This window comes from Phaethon aethereus (genome assembly GCF_964289735.1).
Source record: "Phaethon aethereus genome assembly, chromosome: 21".
Lineage (NCBI taxonomy): Eukaryota > Metazoa > Chordata > Aves > Phaethontiformes > Phaethontidae > Phaethon > Phaethon aethereus.
In genome coordinates, this window is record NC_138597.1 from 7898468 (window position 1) to 7919282 (window position 20815).

Sequence of the window (20815 nt, forward strand, 5' to 3'; positions counted from 1 at the left end):
AGCCCATCTCATTATGAGTCCAGAACATTAGAAGTCCTTCAGTAATAAAGGTATTTGAGCTCCAGAGGAAACCTCGAACAGCTTCAAGTGGATGCTCGCGCCTTAGATAAAAAAGAATGACAAGTTAGCTTGCAAAATACCAAATGTTGACATAAAGCCACTGCAGCCATTATGGTGGTATGAAGTATTGTCGCTTCACCTGAAAAGCCGGTAGGACAAATCAATCTAACTTGTGTCGACGCTGGTGGAATTCAAGAACAGAATTTGCCCTGTTGTGCTAGCAGAGGCTGAGTAGGCACGGTTGACTTAGGCCACTATAAATTGGAAGCTGTAACTGCAAAAGGGAAAGATGGTTTTGTTTACTGTGATGAAATGGGAGATCCATATTCAACTTCCTGTTCACTCAATTCTAAATGAATCATTTAGAACTTGTAGCAGAGCCCATTCGCAGAAAATCCTGTTGGCTTCTGGGATCTTTGGGCAAGAGATGTAGTCTTTGTGGGCCTCTATTATTCATCTGTAAAATCAGAATGGTGATATGTTCCTAACACTCTGAAGTTTTCAGTGATGTTTGATGAAACTTTTACGTGTCACATTAGATCTGGGTGTAGCAGAGCGCTACACAGAGGGTGCTAAGGCAGAACACCTGGTAAAAATATGCAGGACAGCATAGTTCCAGCTTCCCAAGCTACGAAAGGCTGCAGTTAAGGCTGGAGTGCTTCTCAGAATGTTGTCTAATTCATTGGATAATGAGAGTAACCTGGAACTTGACAGGTTTTTAATTTCTCGTCTGTAGAAAGTGCCTGCAGAAAAGATATAGCAGGGACTGAGCATAATCAAAGTAAAATGGTTTTTCAAGTTAAATCTAACGCTTATGGAATTTTCCCTTCGTCTTTCCTACTGCTTCAAGAAGTTAAGTATAACAACATTAGTTCAACATTTGGCGTTTAAAAGAGAAATCTATTTTGTGAAGTTTCAATGACTGTTAAACATATAATTAACATCATCTATTGAGGGACAAAAAGGAAGAATCCTGGCAGTGGCCTGGCAGTGATTGAGTTGCTGTGGTGAGCAGAGGCTTAAAATCCCTGTTACATGTATTTGGAGTAGGAGAGAAGGATCTCAAAAGCCAAAGGAACAGTTGTTACCTCCATGCTATAAATGGGCTGGTGAGCCCCAGAGAAATGAACTAGTTAGGGTTGCGGAGGATTTCTACAGCAGATAGAAAAACTGCTGAATTCTAATCCCTGTCTTGCTGTCAGACACACATGACAGTAAGTGAGCCTGTAGGCATTGGGCATGTGAATGACATTAGCTTTTCTCATCTACCTTAAAAAAAGCAGAAGGTAATGGACAGCACACAGCATCACAATATCTTATTTTATTATACAAAAAGTCACAAAACAGTGCATGTTCATGCAAAGCATCACGTTATTTGTAGCACGTTCAGTGCCAGAAAAATGTCAGTGCCTTTTACTCTCTATTTTAATTGAAAATGGAGAAGGCACTACCTTGCAAGCTGTGACAGTTTTGATAGGAGCCTTCAAGTAAATTGTTGTTTTGGTTGAACAGACTGTTGGTGTTTGTTTTTACTGTTGTTATCCCACAAAGATAATTTTATTGCGAGAAATCTATCTTGTACATAGTGTGCTGGGCTTGTTTCTCTGCAGAAAGCACATGTAAAGGTATCAAGGGGACCTGAGAAGTATTTCACATTGCAAAAAAAGAGGGAACTATATTTCTGCACTAGATGTGCAATAAATTCTGTGCAATCCCATGGCATCATCAGATGCAAGGCTGGAAATTTATCATTTTACTGGATGTTGTTCCATTTACTGTCCACTGAGTAATAAACGTATGGAAGGATCCTATAGCTTGCTGATCTGATGGTGTTGGTCTTGGTAACTGCCTGTAAAGATTTGGCAATAAAACCTTAATTTGAAACTTCCCAACTCTTCATATGTTAAAAGAATGGTGATTTTGTTCTATGACTTAGCCACCTGCTGTTTTCTCCTGTGGTAAAGTACATCAGTAACTATGGGAACAAAAACTTAAGAACTGACACCCACATGTCTTGAAGTTGATTTATAGAAGGTCTTGAAGTGATACCATGAATTGTGAGATATGGAACTATGTGGCGTAGAGTTTGATGGCTTTCAATTAGAGCCCAGTATTCTACTTTCCTGAATTATTTAGAATGTCCTTGGCATTGTAGATGTTACATTCTCCACTCTGTCTTAACTGCAGTGTAACGCTGGTGTGCTGCATTTCCCAGTGGCCTTATTTTGTCCCCAGAAGTGGTAACACTCCTCCCTTGGGTTGGGCAGTAAGTTATGTTATTTCTATCAGGAAATAGGGTTTAGGATGTCATAATATGTGACAGCAGTACCTCTGAAGCCTCAGGATGAAGGATGAATGTGCAGGTCAATATATAGTCAAACTATGATGTAACCTTACAGTGTGTAGCACTGTCACAAGACAAAGCCTCGGTTATTAGTTGAAGCTTAGGTAGTTCCTGCTGTTGCTCTAGAAGTGCTTGGTTCCTTTCCTAGTTGGCTAGCCAGGACGGTGGCCAGAGCTGAAGCGCTGTGGCTGTCTAGTAGAGATTTGTGACAGACTTCTATCCTATATGGATTGGCGATGTATAGCTGCCGATGAGTCACAACCATGCGACGAAGTTGCATCCAAATGAATGTTAAGGACACTAATAAAGGTTGCTGTATTTTACAGATGAGAGAGCAGTAGTGCATCAGATACCGTGCTGTGCTTTTCGGCCTTAGCTGGACAGAAGCAAGGTCAGATCTTTGTCACATAATAGCTTAGCTCTTTTAGCTAGAAGTGTTATCTGGCCAGTAGCGTTACATTGTCCTTTCTCTGCATAGTTGGGAAAGTAGGAATCGAGAGAATTCTTGTCCCCTTTTAGTCCCTTTTTAGGACTTAAATTTTTGTGATGCGATAGTGCCACAGCACAAGTTACTCTTCTGCGCTGGTTAGTAGAACTAGATGGTTGAGAGTGGAGGATGAAGGAATTAGTGCATGCTATGCTTTGTGTAGTAAGGAACTGACAATGGCGTAGATTTGTTCTGTGGTAGCATTGTGCTTTCCAATTTGGAGTGCCAGTGACCTTTTCCTGTCACTTACGCACTTCTGGGTGTGATTCAGAGTCCGTGAAAGCCAGATAAAAATTTGTCATTGATTTCAGGAGTCAGTGGACTGGGTTTTCATATAGAAATCTCCTGTGGTTTAGACTCCGTGTTACTCTGAGAGCATCTTTTAGTTGTAAAATGCTTTGGTCTCTGTGATAGCACAGTCTGTGTTTTCTTTACTTCAAAAGATTTGCATGTATTGTGAATGAGTTCAAAAGTTTCTCTGACGCTTGCTCTGTGACACTGTTTTAACTACATAGCAAAAAACTCCCAGAGAAATTAAACATTTTATTTTATGAAATTGGTATGATACAGCAACTAAATACTGATTCTGAATCTATTATAGTCTGATATGTGAGTAGTTAACATTTCTTTATTTACAAAAAAAGTAAACCCTGGAAAAGTAACAAGCTTTGATCAGTTTGAATGGCTAATCAGTGAATTAGTTGATCAGTCTTAGCTGTTGTCTTCTAATTTGCTCTGTCTCCTGGTGAAGTTGTGAAGAATAGACAGTGTTGAATGGGAGATTTGTCTAGGCAATGTATTGAGCCTAGCCGGTAGTGTGAAAGCTTCCTGTCCCTGTATTCCCCAGAGGTGTTGTCTCAGAGACATTTTCTGGCCCTCAGCACTTGCCCTTGCCCTGCTTCTCCCTTACGATGCAAGACACTGACTTGTTGATAACCTGTGCTTGCCTACAGGAAATAGGAACAGTGGCACAGAAATGCTAGTTACTTCTAGGATCAACCTGGAACATTCTATTAAATGCATTGTGTGATGTAGTTGTCACTGTTAAGAGAAGGGGCTTGCTGGTCCTGTGAGTCCAAGAAACCTGATTTGTTTCAGGATAGTCAGAAATGCGATCTGGAAAGTCATCTTACAACAGGCTTTCTTGATAACGGTGGTCTGGATGTAAGGGTAAGAGGTCCCTTTCATTGTTACTGCGTCTGCTTCCGATTTCTTCTCTTTCTGAAGTTCCAGAGCAACATAGTTTCACACATGTAGGATTCAATAAAGAGAAAGAGAGAGACAAGAAAAATTAACAATTAAGAAGAAAAGGCACGATAATTTGCCTCACTTATAGGGAATATTTTTCCACACACCAACATATCAGATCAAAATTTCATCATGGATCAATCAATGGATTTTCATTAATTTTCATCATTAGTTTAGGAGCTGCCTTACTTGTGAACTTGGAAAATAATCATCACATTGAAATCTGTTAGCTTTGAAAGGTGAAATGTTACCTCCCAGAATGCTTATTTTCTCAGCATTTTGTTTTAAATAGTAACACTTCCATTATTGAAAACCAGCTTCCCTCATGGACATAGGACAATGCTATGGCCTTCATAAACATGTTTTACTTGTTAGGTTAGTTTATTTAAATTAGATATGCAAGTCTAAATTGGATGGAAAACACTGAAGGAAAACACTGTATCCTGTGAGGATTTGCTGTGTGCATTCAGACTATATATAGTTGCTGCATATATTTTGCCTTTAGAATACTCTAAATTAGTTTGTGACTTACTTTTGGTGAGGTCTGGAGTCTTTTAGTAGAAATTAATTTACTAGTATATGAAATCTATATTGCTTTCTGTGTAGCGAATTGTCCCTGATTATCCTTAAGTGGTGTATCAGTAGTCAAGCAGACTATATATGAAATTATCATCTCTTTCAAAAGCTTGGAGGATGATGACTATTATGCAGCTTATGGTTTCTTTATATGTAGAAAACCCATCATGATGTATGCAGTGTCTTTGTGCCTTCTGCTGTTGCCACTGTCACGTATATTAGATCAGCTTGAGTTAGCACAGTGCAGTACAGCAGCAAGGGTCCTCAGTGTCTGCCCAGATAAGCATGTATGAAAACCGCAGTGGGTGCAAGAGGAATAACCCAGCTGTAATGTGGTGTAAATACATGATGCCCCAGGAGGCTCCTGGAATAAGTGCTCCTCAAGTGCTCCTGAACTGGGTTGCTCAGGAGATGCTATCTCGGGGGACAAAGCTAGTGTTGAAAACAAGTAAGCAAAATAGGATAATGTTTTGCTGAAAATAGACTTGATCCGAATTCTGAAATCGTTCCTTAGATGGTAAGGATAATGGCATTTGTGCCTAAATGAAAATTGTAGAGGTTTTGTGTCAGATCTTGCGAAGATCTTGATCTGTCTGGAATGCTGACTGATGCCTAAAATGCAAAGATTATACAGAATGAAAACAGCAGGAACAATGTAGCTGTGACAACTGGAAACTATGAATGAGACTCAACATTTCTAGTTTGGAAAGACTGAATGAGGTGGAAGAAAGATAATTGTAAGCATTACACAGCACCTCACATACATACTTAGGTAGGTCAAGATTGAAATGAGGTGTTACAAGGCAACAGAGCAGTGTCAAACAGCACAAATGGATTGACTTCGCTTACGGGGGTTCGGGTGCGGAGAGGATCAAGAACAACAATGCCCACTAAATCTGTGTGGGGTGAATGCCTGCAGGGTTCTATAGCAGATATGCCGTGTATTTTGAGCAGGTTACTGTTAACCTTGTCACCCTGCCCCCATGCATCAGTTCTCCATTTCTAAAGGAGAGAATATTTTTTTCCATTCGTTTATCAATCCTGTTTGTTTAGATTTCAAGTTCTCAAAGGCACAAATTGTCTTACCCTGTGTATTTCAGTGGCATGTAGGACAGGCAGGAACTATTCCTGGCTGGAACTTTTAGGCAGCACCATCATATAAAGATGCTGAAATTCTTCAAAATTTAGGCAGACCTCAAAGGTCTGCACTTGTGCGTTGTGTTTTGGGACACAGCATGCAATAATGTGCATGGTTTGCTAGCTATTTTCCATTGATTCTGCATTAATATTTCCTTGCAAGTTACAAAGGAGGTAAGTATATGGTCTTTGCCAAGAAGGGAAATCAGGCAGAAATCCAAAGAGAACAGCATGCTTGTTTTTATCAGTAACCGTAGATGTGCTTCTCAACTTAGGCAAGTATGGGAGGATACCTTAACAATATGTAGGATGCTCTATGGACACAGGGGAGGCATTAAAATGGGAAAGAAATTTTTTTTCTTCTTAAATGAAGTAGCACCCCATTGATGTTTGTTTGCCTACTGAATGAAATACATCTCAGAGGAATGAAAAGTGAGTTCTCTCTTGTACTTACTTCCTAACATCCACAAGTTTTTCCTTCAGTTCTTTTTCGAAGGAGTGAAGCAAATACATCCATATATCCTATTTGAGAGTGGGGAAACAAAGAGTTAATAAACGATTATCCCAGGTGGCTGAACACTTGAGTTGCAGTGAAAGGCTGATAACAGTCATTGAGCTCCTGTGCTGGTTTCTACCTGTCAGCAGCTCCTGATATACTACTATACAGGGAATAAAAAATGAGCTTGCTCAGACCAGAAGCAGCAAGCATCCTTAGGAACCTTCTGCTGTTACATTAAAGACCAATGTGCAGTGTTATTTTTCTCATTATTTAAGAGTCTTTTGAAATATCAGTGATGTACATATGGTCTTTGCTGCTTCCTCTGGTGTTTTGTTCACTTGATTCTCTCACTGGAATATGGATGATGCAAGCACTATTAAATGCCTCAGCCCAGATAAAGGTAAGGGGAAATGTTATTTTAACCGCTTTTTTAAGGGAAATTAGTTTCACTGTAGAGAAAAGTGTAGTTTACAGAGCTTTCCTAGACACTTGTTTTCTGTTATTCAAACTTAAATGCTTAAAGCAAATATATAGCAGTTTCTTAAGGCAGCCTTTGCTGTACCATACGTTTGCCTCCTGTCACCACCAAACCTTAAATAATACATGCATCCCTAATGGCTGCTTCTTCCTGCATGAAGAGTGCAACGGAGTGCTCCAAGTGTATTCATGTCCCTTTTCTGCTCGCTTAAGTAGCTGGCTGTCACCATAAAGAAAGGCTTTCTATTTTTAACCATAGACCTTCTGCTACCCACATGAGAAGAGAGAAAAGAGACTCCAGTATTCACTATTGTGAATCAGCTGCGTTGTTTTGATTTTTTAAAATACGTGATACAGTTTCTACATACCCATCAAACAAGAAGAGTGCATAGAATCAGTTCAGGTTGTACTTGTCCCTGGTGGAGTTATACCAGGGATGAATTCAGTCGTCTTTGTGAACTGCCTCAAGCTGTTAAAACTGTGGTGCAGTTTTCTGCAATTTGAACTTGGAGGTCATACCGCCTGTACTGATGGCTTCTTAAGAAATTATATTAATTGAAGACCAATTCTCAAATGCCCAGTTTTTCTTTGTTAAAGGTTTTATATTCTCATTGATTTAGTTGGTAAAAGCCCAGAGAGATAAACCTTTAACCTGTGATATATTTTAATTGAATCAAATGCCTGGTTGCTTGTCTCTACATGTTTTGTATTTTATGCCTGTTAGGCATGTAGTTTTACAACAGTTATGCAACAAGTAAAGAAGTGTGAATTCTGAGTGTTCAGAAAAGCTGCTCTGTGTGCACTGGATACAGTTTCTAGCACCTTCATGACTTTGGAAAGGCAGATCAGTAGCCCTGACTCCCTGTATTTTCAACTAATACAATACTTAGTCACATGTTCATTAATATCTTGCCATATCTGTTAAAGGACACATTCATTAAAGTTTGCTTTTCTTTTGTAACAGTGGCTGAAAAAAATAATATCTAGATTAAAACTTTACCAGAGTGGAAAAATGCTTGGATCTAATTTTATGTGTAGGTGTTGGAACCAAACCTGGTATCCATTAACTCTGGTTTTGATTCTCCTGTGTCTTTATTATTAGCATATCAAAAATAAGCTAAAGCAATGCTGTTCATTCAGAAAGTGAGAAAAGGCAACGCAGGCAGGCGTGGCTGTACCTGTGTAGTCACTAATCACTGCAGCAAATACTGTTCCAGTAACTAAAGAAGGATGTGCATGTTAAAATTAAAGCAAATTAACTCAGAAGAGTCTCATGATGGAGCAGAATTGTAATCTAAAAAAGAGGATGTCCATAGAACATCACGTAGAAAAATCTTCTATTGTAAATAGAAATGGCCATTGTTTTTTCTGTATTTTATGACCACTTTGGTAGTGATATTCTTTTTTAATAAAAATAATAGCAAATCCAAGAATACTTATAGTCTGTGACAGATTAATGATTGTGAGAACTATACAAATAATTCAGGTAAATAATGAGTCTCGGTCTGCATCAGAAGAATATTAATTGGTTAACCAATATTTTCCTTGGAGATCTGTTAAGAGTGAAGCAGAGATGCTGAGATGCATTAGGCATTGTCAATATTTATTTAAATAGCAAAAAACTTCAAGCATATTTTAAAATGTGGCATAAGGATTTATTTACCTGAGCCATATTGCTGGCATAGAGATTTGGAAGCATGCAGGCTTTAATTTAGCAAGATGCTAAATTGAGAGAATGGTGAGAAGCTATTTCCTATGTGCAAGACTTTTTCTTGTTCCAAGGAAAGAAGGTGATTTTCTTAAATCTTCAGAAGCTGTAAATCCCCAGGGTTTGGATTGAGTTGATTGAAATGGTACCGTTTGATTGAAACCTTGTAATTTAACATACTTTTATTGATTGCATTTTCTAACAGAAGTGTTTCAGGACTGAAAACCAAAATATTTTGGTTTTGAAAATCGTGATGGGTCAGCCTGAGTATTCCTCATCTAATTATTGTTCTCTGAAACCTCATGTACCATTGTGGATTCATTTGTACTTTAAACAGACCTCGAGGAAGCTGTGGTGGAGCAGGAGTTTTGTCACTCAAAGTCCTTTTGACGACTTACTACTAGGTTCAGCTTCCAACTTGTGAAAACAGGTATAAGAGAGAGGGGCTCTGACTTGAGGATCTACCTGGAGAATCACCCATGTAGCAGTTGTTCAGGTTCATTCCTTGTTTGCAGTTTGAAGATGCTGAGACTGAGTTTTAAGGATGTTCACCAACTCAGTGCTTCTGCCAGATGGTGTCGTTCTAAGCTAGCTAGTGGAAGCACCTTGAAAACAAATGGGGAAACTTAAAAGAGCAGAGGTTCCATGAACTGAAGCTACAGGCAAGGCAGTTGAATTAAGTTTCTCTTTAAAAGGTGGCCACCTTCTTGCTGTTACCTGTAGTATTAAGAAGAAATTTGATTCTCCTCTCACTTAGGTATAAAACAGTGGTGATGCAACTGAAGCCAGTAATTCCATAGTGCATGAATGCCTCTAGAAGTCTTCATATGATATACTATTAAAACATTTATAATGAGAGGTACTAACATGCTGGCTCTCAGGACTTCACTCTTAAGAGTGACTTTCCACTCCATCTCATTTTTTAGGAGGTTCTGGCTGCCTAGAAGCTGATGAGTCATAGATGATAATCTAAAAAATGACTTGCTCCCAGTAATTCTGAAATGTTCAGATATTGATAAAGAAACAGTTCATACCGTCTGTCAGTACTATTGGGAGAAGAGCGGGCCACATACAGAGTAAAGCACCTTGTCTGGGAAAGTCCTTTAAGAATGTGCCTGTTGGCAACCATCTTCCAGAGTAACACCTCACGAAGCTCTGGAAGACCTGATGAAGGCTCATGTTTTATCTCATGATGTAGCATGATTGCTTTACTTGGGATGGAAGTTGTTTCCGCCTCCCATGTCCGAGGAAGTCTGTGTTTGTGGTGAATTAAACTTTGGTTACAAACATATCATTCTGTTGATTCAGCTGGATTTGGAGTTGAGATCTAACATCCCTAACCTGGAAAGCACAAGTATTCTGCTTCCAGTTTATCTGCTGTAAATCAGGGTAGCCTTTTTAAAATGACAGGTTCTACATCATTTTAAGGATTTACACCATCTTAAGTGGAAAGCAGAAGCAGATCTACACTTCATAGTGACAAGCCAGTAACTGAATATGAACTGAGTGTGTTTATAGTATCTTTTATTGACACTGTAGTTACCTAATTACTTGAATGACTCGTTAGTGCTTCCTGTCATTCATTTCACTGTACTTGGTCCTGGCTGCTCATTTAGCTAGCGCTAGGTGAAAAATACCTTTTGTGATGTTTCATGTCCTTTTCTGTTAGTCTGCTTTACCTTTTGTACTGAGGTTATACACCATTCCACAACCACGTTCCGATTAATACTTCATCCTTCTCAAAAGCAACATACTCCTGCTTCTAGTACATTCAAAAATACAGCTACACAATCTGATTACTATTTGTATGAACTGGGAAGGGTTAAGAAACTGGATTTCCAGATCCAAATCTGAAGATCCAGACTTGACTGAACCAAAGGATTTTGATTTGATGAAGATTAGGACTTGTGAGCTGTAGTTGCAGAAATTCAGCCTCCAAACTGCAACACAGACTCCTGAGAACAGCATTTGCACAATACCTCTCACCTGGGAACAAGTCGTCTCTTGACTGAGAAGTGAACTCCTTGTCTTGGATCATCAGTAAAAACTACAGAAACCTGAGGTCAAGAAATGGAATCCCAAATAGCCCCAGAGATTTCAGACAGACCTTTAATGGAAGAAAATTATTTTAAATGTATAAATACTCCTTCCATAGGTAAAATTTTCTTTTCTGATGGATCTGTAATTGCGTGCCATCAGCTCTTCTTGAGTTTGGGACCCCATTTATCGTGGTGTGAATGTAGATGTGACGATAATCTTCCACCACTAAATGTATAAAAAAAGAATGATCTTTTAGGCAAAGTACTGCTATTATTCCTACAAGAACTGAACTCAGTTCCTGTATCTAACTTTGGAAAAATAATTTAATACAGCCCAAGTTCAGATCCTTTTCCCAAAATTGATAATTGCTTTCAAATGATATTGAGGAGAAAAGGGTCCATTTATGAAGATTGTACTTAATTGCTGTAGGCTTCACGTTAATATACCGGGGACGCACTTTAAAATTAGCTTAAGTGTTGGAGGGTGACTGTATTATATCACCCTGGAAAGGTCTCAGTAAAATTATTTCCTGCTGGTATTCCTTTTTGTGAGAGGGAGGAACAGCTTTTCTTTCACTGATTTAGCAGGAGGTTTAGAATAGATATAGTTACATCTGGAGACTAAAAATGTGACCAGAACTCAGTTGAAGAAGCTGATATATCCAGCCACTTCTTCTCTACTTGCGTGAATGCAGTGGAGTGAGAGGAACAATGAGCATCACGCATCTATTTTCCAAAAGAAGGATCAGTGAACTAATTAGGATACAAAAAGCTTATTTTTGTCTTCAGAAAACACCTTCAGAAAAAAAAGGCCTGATTTCTTCCTGACTTGCACCTTGTGCAGTCAATTGTACTTGTAAAAAGCAATTGAAAAATGTTTCTGAAGCTCAGTTCTCACCTCGCATCAGTGGAAGTACTTACCAAATACACTTTTCACAAGCAGAAATGATGACATAAATTGCCTCCATGCTTTGGAACAGAGATCTGAAATTTTCTGGAATGCACCTTCTGCTTTCCTTATGCGATTCTACCTGTTTGTTACCAAAAAAGTAGGGCATAAAGTAACTGACATGAGTCTAAGGCTATTAAACACTGGGAAGAAGAAAGCATGGTTTATTCCTGAAAGTATAGTGACTTGATGTATTTCTCACTTAGTGAAGTCCCTAGGCAGCATACAAGGAATCATTCTCAGGCTTTTGTCCCTTTATGTGCCTCTGGAATAGAGACTACGTACAATTCTTTCCTTTTTTTAAACACTTTATTAATGTATTTATTGCTCTAATAAACACCGGTGCTATTCTTAAAACATGCATATGTGAAACTAAGTGAAAATCAAAATGTGAAAGTTCACAAATTCAGTATGCTGGAGAAAATTGGGCTACCATGCATCCTCCTTTCCTGTCAGAAATTTTTGTTCTGATCTAAAGAGCGAACTTTGGCTATTTTCCTGATGTATTCAGACACTGGGGGAAGAGCAGTGATTCTGAACGGGCTATCCGATTTGTAGTTTTAATGCATTTCTTCCTGTGGCGGCAGCGTCTTTGAAATTGAGCAAATTAGATATTATTTATAATACAGAGTAAAAGATAAAAGGTCCAGTGGAAATCACATAGGATGAAATGTTGCTCATTCAGAATCATCACCTTTTTATAGTACAATGGTTTTTTTTTTTGCTGTGGTTTGTGTTTTTTTTCCTCCAACTCATTAGTGGCCTTCATCACATGAAATTATGAATATCTAACTTCTAAGAGAAAGAACATAACACTTCCTTAAAGGTACACTTAGCTGTTGTGAATCCTTGTCAAATTTTAGGATTGTAAATCAATTTCTCAGTTAAGAAATTGTATTGTCCTTAGTATAAATAAAAAAGTAGGTTTTATCTTCAGTAAGATGTAAGAGAAGTCCTTGTTATGGCGTGATGATGAAAGATGATGTGCTTAACAAGTACAGGTTTGGAAGATAAAACATAATGGTTTTTGTTTCTTGATGTACTCCAGCTAATTTTTGTACCTGGCAGTTGTGACATCTTGCAAGTTCTTCTCACGTCAAACTTCATGGCGGACAACGTAAAACAGAAATCAAGATGGACCCTTTATTTTGACAGACATAGAAACCTTAGCAAAACAAATTCACTGAAACAGCTATTTTCACATTCACTAACATCATGGCATGTCTTGACAATACTTCTGTATTGTCCCATAGCAATAGCTGCTCCAAACCCCAGTGGCAAGTGATATTTCCTGCAAATATGCCCCCATGGTTCTTCCTCCTTGTGTCTGAGTTCCAAAAGGATTTTAATTTTGAAATAATTGCTATTCTTTGGGCTGATTATCAGCTTGTTATAGGTTCATATTACGAGGTCTGTTGATTTGTTGAATGATTATGGTTTTGCTTTTCAGTTATATTTTTAGAGATTTTTTAGCAAAATTATTTTATTTTTCCTGTCGTCAATGTTAATTTTATGATGAATTAAAAAAAACCCCCACAAACAGGAAAAGTGAACCAGAATTTGCTTTTAAGGTCCCGGTACTAACATGGCTTATAATTAAACTGACTTAGATAGGTATGATCCACCTTCTTAGATATTATTTCTGTTTTACTATTTGCAAGGGTTCTTTAAAAGTCTTCTGGTGAGGAGTTGATACAATCAGGGTGATTATTCTTGGAATGTAGGTCACCAAAGGAAAATCAATACACAGGTGTTCTCCATTTCTTCAGCATGGTATCTACTGATTTTTGCTTTGTTAGTAAAGATGCACACACTTTTTTGCTGTTCTGACCTCAATTATCTATGGTTTACAGATGCCTCATCTTCAGTTTGATTTAAAAAAAAGGAGAGAAACATTGCAAAGAAAATTTCATGTTAATGCTAAGTGGACAGTTTAAAAACCTGATACCTTACATGCAGATTTTTGTGATTAACACCCCTTCTAGCCCTAGATAGAATCATTTGTATGGTGAATGTGGATTTAGTTCAGCTAAAAGGGAAAGCTTTCCCGTTTTAGGGAATTACAGAAGGAGGGATAATCAATACTGGCCTCTGCAGGTCTAAAGGTGTTATGTGGCAGAGCACAACTAAATTTTACGGCATGACGTGGCCTGACACAGAATGAATGTGGACCAGCCCAGTTCTGAACAAAGTCCAGAAACAGTTAAATGTGGATCCTTCTAAAATATTTTCTGGAGAGCCCATTTTCACAGTTCAGCCGGCAAGCTGACTCTTTCATCAGCCTTCAATGCCTGTTTATCTTCTGGTTCAAAACCCTGGGGGGAAATGAATCTGTCAGACTGCTTTGTTTCAAACTGAGGTGGATATTGGAGACCACAGTAAAAGAAAGAAATACTTTTCCTGTAAGAGCCCAGAAGCAATAGTTTTACTTCCTGGTTGTTTACTCGAACTATACTGAATCCAAGACTAAAAAATTCCTGGGCAATAAGCTGTGTTGTCTTGCAGTCATTGAGCTTGTTGTGGGCAGCTCAGCAGCCTGCGCTGGCTGTGCAAGTGTGCTTCTTGGTGTTTGCAAGCTTTCCCTTTCGGGGATTACAGCACGTGGTTCCTGCTTGAAGAAAACCATAATTATGGTCTTCATCAAGCTTACAAAAAGACCTACAGTTGGTTTCTAAGGTTTACAGATGCTGGGTTCTGTAGAGTGATATATTTTTGAAAGGAAAATAAGTTGATGAGTGACTGCTTTCTCAATAATTCTGTTCACAAATACTAAAACCTCCAGCTTCTTTGGAGTGAAGCTTGAGGCAGCAATCTCCCATGAAAGTGCATTTGGCTTATTTTAGCCTATGGAAGATTCAGCTTCATTTTAACCTACACCTTGCACAGTCTATGTAATCAAAAACTATGGTTACAGGCACTATGGGAAATTTCAGTGCCCTCTATCAATTTAAAATCTTTCTGTCTTCATTGCGCAGTGCTTCATGCTCTCTTCTGTTCAGAATACACACCAATTGCATGTTGTAAACTGTGGCATAGATTCAGATTACAAAATTATTGCTTTATCTATTAATTTTAGTTTCATGAACAGTCGCCCATTAAAATGTTAGCAAGGGATGTGAATGTGAGCTTCCTGTTTTCTTACAAGGCAGAAACAACAAAACAAAGATGTATGTTCTGAAACAGCTAATAATTAATGAAAAGTATAATGTCACCTCCCCATACCTACTGCCAGTCCAAAGAAAATGTCCAAGATCAGGTAAGTTCCTATGAAAGCGTGTCTTTGTTAACAGAATTCAAAGCCAAAATATAGTTCTGAGCCAAATCTCATTTTCTTCAAGTTACAGTGATATTTAAAGTTTAGATAAATGATTCTTTTTTTGCCAGGCCTATCAGTAGAGGCTGGAACTTTGTAATGTCCTTGGGATGGGGAAGGAATATGCCTAATTATTATAATTCATAGGAAGAAGTCACAAGGATGGGAGGTGGATGCAGTTCTTTACTGAAGTTCCTGGGCTCCCAGATTGTCATCTGCTTTGTCTCACTGAGGTAGATTTCTAATTTTTTGTATGAATTATTTAGACGTTTTGTTTTCAGCAAAGGATGGACTAAATTAGTCTAGAGGAAGATTTCCACTCTAACCTGTGAGCTACATCCCCCTGAGTAACCCTTGTAACTGAGCAAGCACCTTGCAATGTCTTCTTTGTGCATCTGCAGCTCTGGGCTGCCATGTAACCTGCCTGTATTTTGAAGAGAGAGCATGATGACCTTCATCTCCATTGTGGATTTAAGCTTGGTGGCTTAATCCACTGTTTTTTCTCAATTTACAGTGTACCTTCATAAGGCTCTCTCTTAGATGACGCAGAAGCTGAGGAGAGCATTGAATGAAGACACAGACTGTGTTATTCCTAGAGACAATTCAGCTCTATTTTTTTCCACGTTTCATGAAACTGGTATATATTTGAAGAAATACGGAGTCTGTCACATATTTTAAAATGTGCATGGCATAAAAGGAAGGTCTAGAAGAGTTCTCAATCTTTTACAGGTAGAATATATTAAAATTCTGGAAGTGAAGTTTGTGAGTTAAAATCAATTTGTGATGATGCATTTCAGTAGCAGATGTCTTTTCTGAATATCTTTCAATCTGACTTGTTGTCCTGTATCAAGTTTGCCTTGGATCCTTGAATTCTTAGAGGTGTTTTCAAGGAAGGCGTTCAATAATATTGATGGATTTCTTCCCTCCCAACCTGCCTTAATCTCCCCTTCAGTGTTTATGACCAATGTCACTGAACAGATGGTAAAGTGCTGAAAGATCTTTAGATGTAAAGAGTTTAAGATCTTACTTCAATTAAGTGTGTAGGGACATTTTCTTATACGAGTCACAGGTTGGAAACAAGGTGACCTTCGAACAACATTTATAGTCTTAAAGTCTTTATGCTGACTTTTTTTCTACAATCAACAAAATTTCATTATTACAGCTTTGCAACAAAAAAGTTCAAATAGCTTTTAAATCCTTTTTACTAAAGACATCTTGGAAATTGAATTTCCTTTGCCAAAACCAGCATCAGAATTCTTAGTAGACTTCATTAGTAGGCTATTGTTACTATGTTTTAATAACTGAAGGCAAAAAAATATCTCAAAGATAGTGTGTGTTTTAAGTGGAAAAGGGTTAATAATATTTCTACAGTTTCATTGATAAAACATGACACAAATACCTTAATATGTTTATTAAAGAAACAGTTTTCCTTAAATGCAAAACCTACTTGAAGGCTCAAAACACAAAGCTTATTCTCACTTAATTAAAGTAATTGCATCATTTTTTTTCAGATGAGCTCAAGAGAAATTAATATCATGGAAGGAGGCAGACTAATTGTTGTCATTATGTTAGTGCTGTTGCTGCTGTTGGGTCCCAGTTCCACGAATATTCCTTTAAGTGAATAAAGTAATTTAAGGGATTTCAGGATCAGTTCATTTTAATAATGCGACTTCCTAACCAGTTTTGGAAAGCCCTGGAAATACTCATATTTGTGGTTGCCTAGATAAAGCAGCTGTCTCCGGGCTTACCCGCTGTGAACTCCTACACTGAAAGGATGCGCCAGGACATGCAACGTTGCAGCCATTGCCGTTTCTTCCAGTGGAATCAGTGGCCTTGTAAATTGATGCATATTGAAGACAGATGTACTTCAGTCAAGCTGAATAACTTGTGTATATTCTGAGCCAGTGCAAAAACTTAAGCTTTGGAGCATGGTGGGTGGGAAACAGAAGCTAGTGAACAACCTGGTTTGTTCAACATAGCACAGGCAAGATGTGTGGCTTTAATCTTGAGCGTGGATTACTGCGCTTAGGGTCGCTGTCCAGATGGTGTAGCAGCCTGTAGTAGACTATAGCTCTGTCTGTGTCCATGTGGAAGGTCAGTAGAGTGGAGTTATGTTGGAATTAAGGAAAAGGCAGCTTATGTACAGTTGGGATAATGTTGTGGCCCACCCGGTGCTCTGGCCTTTCTAAGCCTGTCAACGGGCAATTGAATGAGTGCAGGAAATTTGGTTATAACTCTCCACGTATCTGAATTTTTGCCTTCCTTGGAAGCTACCAAAACCATCTGAAAGTGGTTGTTCTAGTGAATTCTTTATATAACTAATGCAGAAGGTTTTAGTTGTCAGACAAAAATAGAAAATATAACAGATGTTGTCTACACTCCATCAGCGCATACTTGCCGTATCCCTCTTCTTGGGAAGAGGTTGTACCAGAAACATAGGCAGCTGCTGCATACAGACACATAGCGGTAAAAGAACATAGAGGGAAAACCCAAAGGCAAATGGCTCCAGCAGAGGAGAAACTGAAACGGAGTTGGCTGGTCTTGCTGTCTAGATCACACTGCTTTAACCCTTTAGGAAACAGCATTTCTGGGGGGAAGGGAAGAAACATAAATCTCATATTTAGAAGTAGCGAATGAGCATCATGACCTCGGTTCATTAAGTCAAGCTTTCTGTGCTCCTGCTGTTCATGTTCATGCTCATGTATGTTGGGTTTTGAGCCTTTACCGTAATTCAGATGTATTTCTAAACTGCATTTAGTGATGTGCATTTCAATGAGATTTCCTTGCTTTTTTTATTTCCCTCAGAAACATCTTGGCATTTAGTACTTCAGAAGACAGTAACAGGCCTACTAACTCATATGAAGATCTTAGCCTGGGGTGTCTAAGATGTAGCTGTAACTATAATTTCTGCAGTTTTTCCAAGGCTGCCTGACTGGAGTTTACAGCTGAAAGTGCAGTGGGGAGGATAAAAGTAAGTGCGGGAGAGAGAGTACAGACAAATGGCAGTGTGCCAGATGACATTAAGAACTTTTGTTTCCTTGTTTTATTTTATGACTTGTGTTGTGGGTTGGCAATAATTTTCTTTTTATTCTGCAGTCATTAGGAGCAAGATTTCCCTGGATGGGAAGTGGGAAATCTTGTATCTTTAATACCTGTATTAAAGTTAATATGTGTATCACTAATTGCTGCCCATGTGTTTCGAAGTATTTTAGAATCAGCCTCTTGTGATGAGGTTAGTTTGTTAATCTGGTAAACTGGGTCTGTAGTGTATTCATGCAAGGATAAATGGAGTGCATAGCTGTGAAGTTACAAGGCTAATCCTTGTGGATTTACAGGTCAATTACAGTATCAGGTCTGTAATATTTAATGTCTCTGGTGATCAATATATTGAACTTTGAAAATCAGTTTATTAAGTGCACCTGAAGTAGTTTCTGTAACAACTTCAACTGCTAGCCAGCTGAAGCATAGAAATTGCCCCTGCATGCTGTTGTCTGATACGCTCAAGCTTCTTGCTACACCGTGAGCCTAATTTACCTCTTGTGTTGCTGCTTTGCTTTGTCTTCTGCTTGAATCCTGAGTACAGAAGACAGGAAGAGATAGGAGTCTGGCCTAGGTATTGAAATTTCCTACATTAAAATTTTTAGTTTTGTCTTTTCTACTTCAAGGGCTACAGCTGTTTCCCCATGTATTAAATAATTTTTAACACTTTTTCCTTCCCTCAACAGTAAAGCATGCATGTTGGAAAGGCATCCATCCATCATGATGGATTGCATTAATGATACACCCATTTGTCTCAAGAGAATCTCCCCTTTGCTCGCTTTTCTTCATCTTCCAAACCATATGTATGCTGTGTTCCTCTATCTTCTGCAAGATGCTCTTTCTCTGCGTGATGGAGTCTGACTTTTCCGCCATTCTTGAGCAAATATCTTCTTTCACAAGACTTTTGACATTCTAGCATTGTTTGTCAAGTGTTCTGAATTCCACTTTTAGCTAAGCCACAGGCCAGCCTGCAGACTCAAACATTGTTGGTTTTCAAATCTTTTTGTGGCATGAAAAGCCTTTGGTACGCTCAGAAAATAAGAAGTTTCTCAAGTGCCATGGAAAGAAGTCTTTAATCTGTATGTAGTGTCAGGTGAGCAAGATTTTTCTGAGCATGTCAAGTGAGGCAAAAATAGAAACCCATTTCAATAGGCTTACATCCTAAGTACTAAGCTCAGCACGTTTAAGAGTTGGGAGAGGGATTATGTCACATTTAACCCTTTGTTATTTCCTGTTGCTTTCCCATACTGTTACATGGTATTCAGCATAATCAGTAAATAGAGGGGCTGTTTGAAAGATTTTATTCTTCTCTGTTTATGTGATCGTTGTCTTAGGAAGTCTGAAGGATGGATTGATAATGCCAACTAAAAGGATTTAAACTGACCTTCTAGGGTGGGCTTTGGATTACAAATCTAACTCTTAACTTGAACATTGAAACAGTTCTTCTTTGCTGGTGCTATAAATCCCTGGCATTTCTCTGTACTTGAATAAAAACAAATCCACATTCAAAGTCCTGCTTGTGCAGAATTCTAATTCTGAACTGTGAAACTAGTATCTTGGGCAATCCTGCAATAGGAGTTATGTTTCACTCTTTTTCTTCCTTCCCTTTGTCCCCAGGTTGATAACACAGAAATGGTTAATGCAGAATCTAGGGTGTACTTGCAGAATTAATTTCTGAATTTAAAAAGGAGTACCTTCTGCTGCCTAGCACACAGAGTGCCAACTCCTGAGGTTTTTTTTTGCTTGTACAACCTGGAAGACTGCAAGGAATCCTTCTGAGTAGTGCTGCAGGAGGAAGAAAAAAGGCGCTAAACAACCACAATCCTTTTGGTTTATTGCAAAAGTTTACCTTAGCTCTGTTGTCTTACGATTGAGAGCCTGAAAGTTTAGTTGTATCTCCTCCCTTGTGAGGTACAACATCATTCTCCCCGTTTAAGGTATTCTTTCTATACCATGGAAATTACTCACAAAGCTGTTTAGTGATTTATTTAAGAAATTCAAAGAAGCGTGGGCTAGAGCAGGTAATTAAGCTCACATTTCTCAGGTCTCATTCTGGCCCATGATAGATCTTGCTTCCTCTGAAAAAAGGATTAGGATCTTTAGAACAATAATGGGTTCTTGCCTCCTGTGTATCAGTTTTCTTTTGTATTGATATATGCTTCCTAGCATTTTACAGAAGAATTGCCTCCTCCTCTGGTGACAATTTGTTTGCAGTCATCTCACTAAGTTACTCTTGAAAGATGCCTTAGGAGAATGGAAGGCTATCGCTGGAGTGTTTGAATAAATAGCAGCACGTGACAAGAGTGTATGTAGCATTATTGCCGCTGTTGACTCTTACTGCAGACCCAGTTTGTTTTTTCTTTGGAATTAATCTGTGGTTAAACTCCGAGTCCAGCCTAATATAAGAACTCTGGGCACAGGTGGTGAAATAAACATCTTCTAATTGAGAGTGAATCATCTCTAGAATTAACTACTCTAAAGCTTTTTCAAACTGTGAAAAGGAGAAGTAGGAAGCACTTAATGAATGTGTTTAGCTCATCAACGTAGAAGCATTTTAGACTCCTTGTACAGATCACAGATGGCAAGAGCAATTGTGTGTTGTACTTAAAACTTAATGTAGCTTAAGAGGTTGTGATAACATACATGACAGATTTCTGTATGGAGTTCAATGGATGCATTTCAAATGGAATGAGGTAGTGACTTAGTGCTTTTTAAAAACTAATCCTTACCTGCTTTTATCTGTCAGTTTTCAAGCACCCTCACTGTTCCTGGTTTCTGTGTCCTAAGCAAGCATCTGCTGTGGTCTTGTGTCAGTTTGCGAAGACATTCCTAAATGCGTTGCGGGATGGAAAGATGCTGCTAACACAGGCGAAGGAGAAAGCGCTTTTTTTTTTTAACCTTCTTTTTTTTTTCCCTACAGCTGTAACATGTCACCTAAA

The 20815-nt window shown here is 38.5% G+C and overlaps 1 protein-coding gene across 1 annotated transcript in view; it reads left to right on the plus strand.

Moving 5' to 3' along the window:
* PLCH2 (phospholipase C eta 2) overlaps positions 1–20815 on the plus strand; it is a gene marked incomplete at both ends in the record, with an annotated part of 98065 nt that overhangs the window by 26400 nt on the left and 50850 nt on the right. The gene's annotated exons all lie outside the window — the stretch shown is intronic.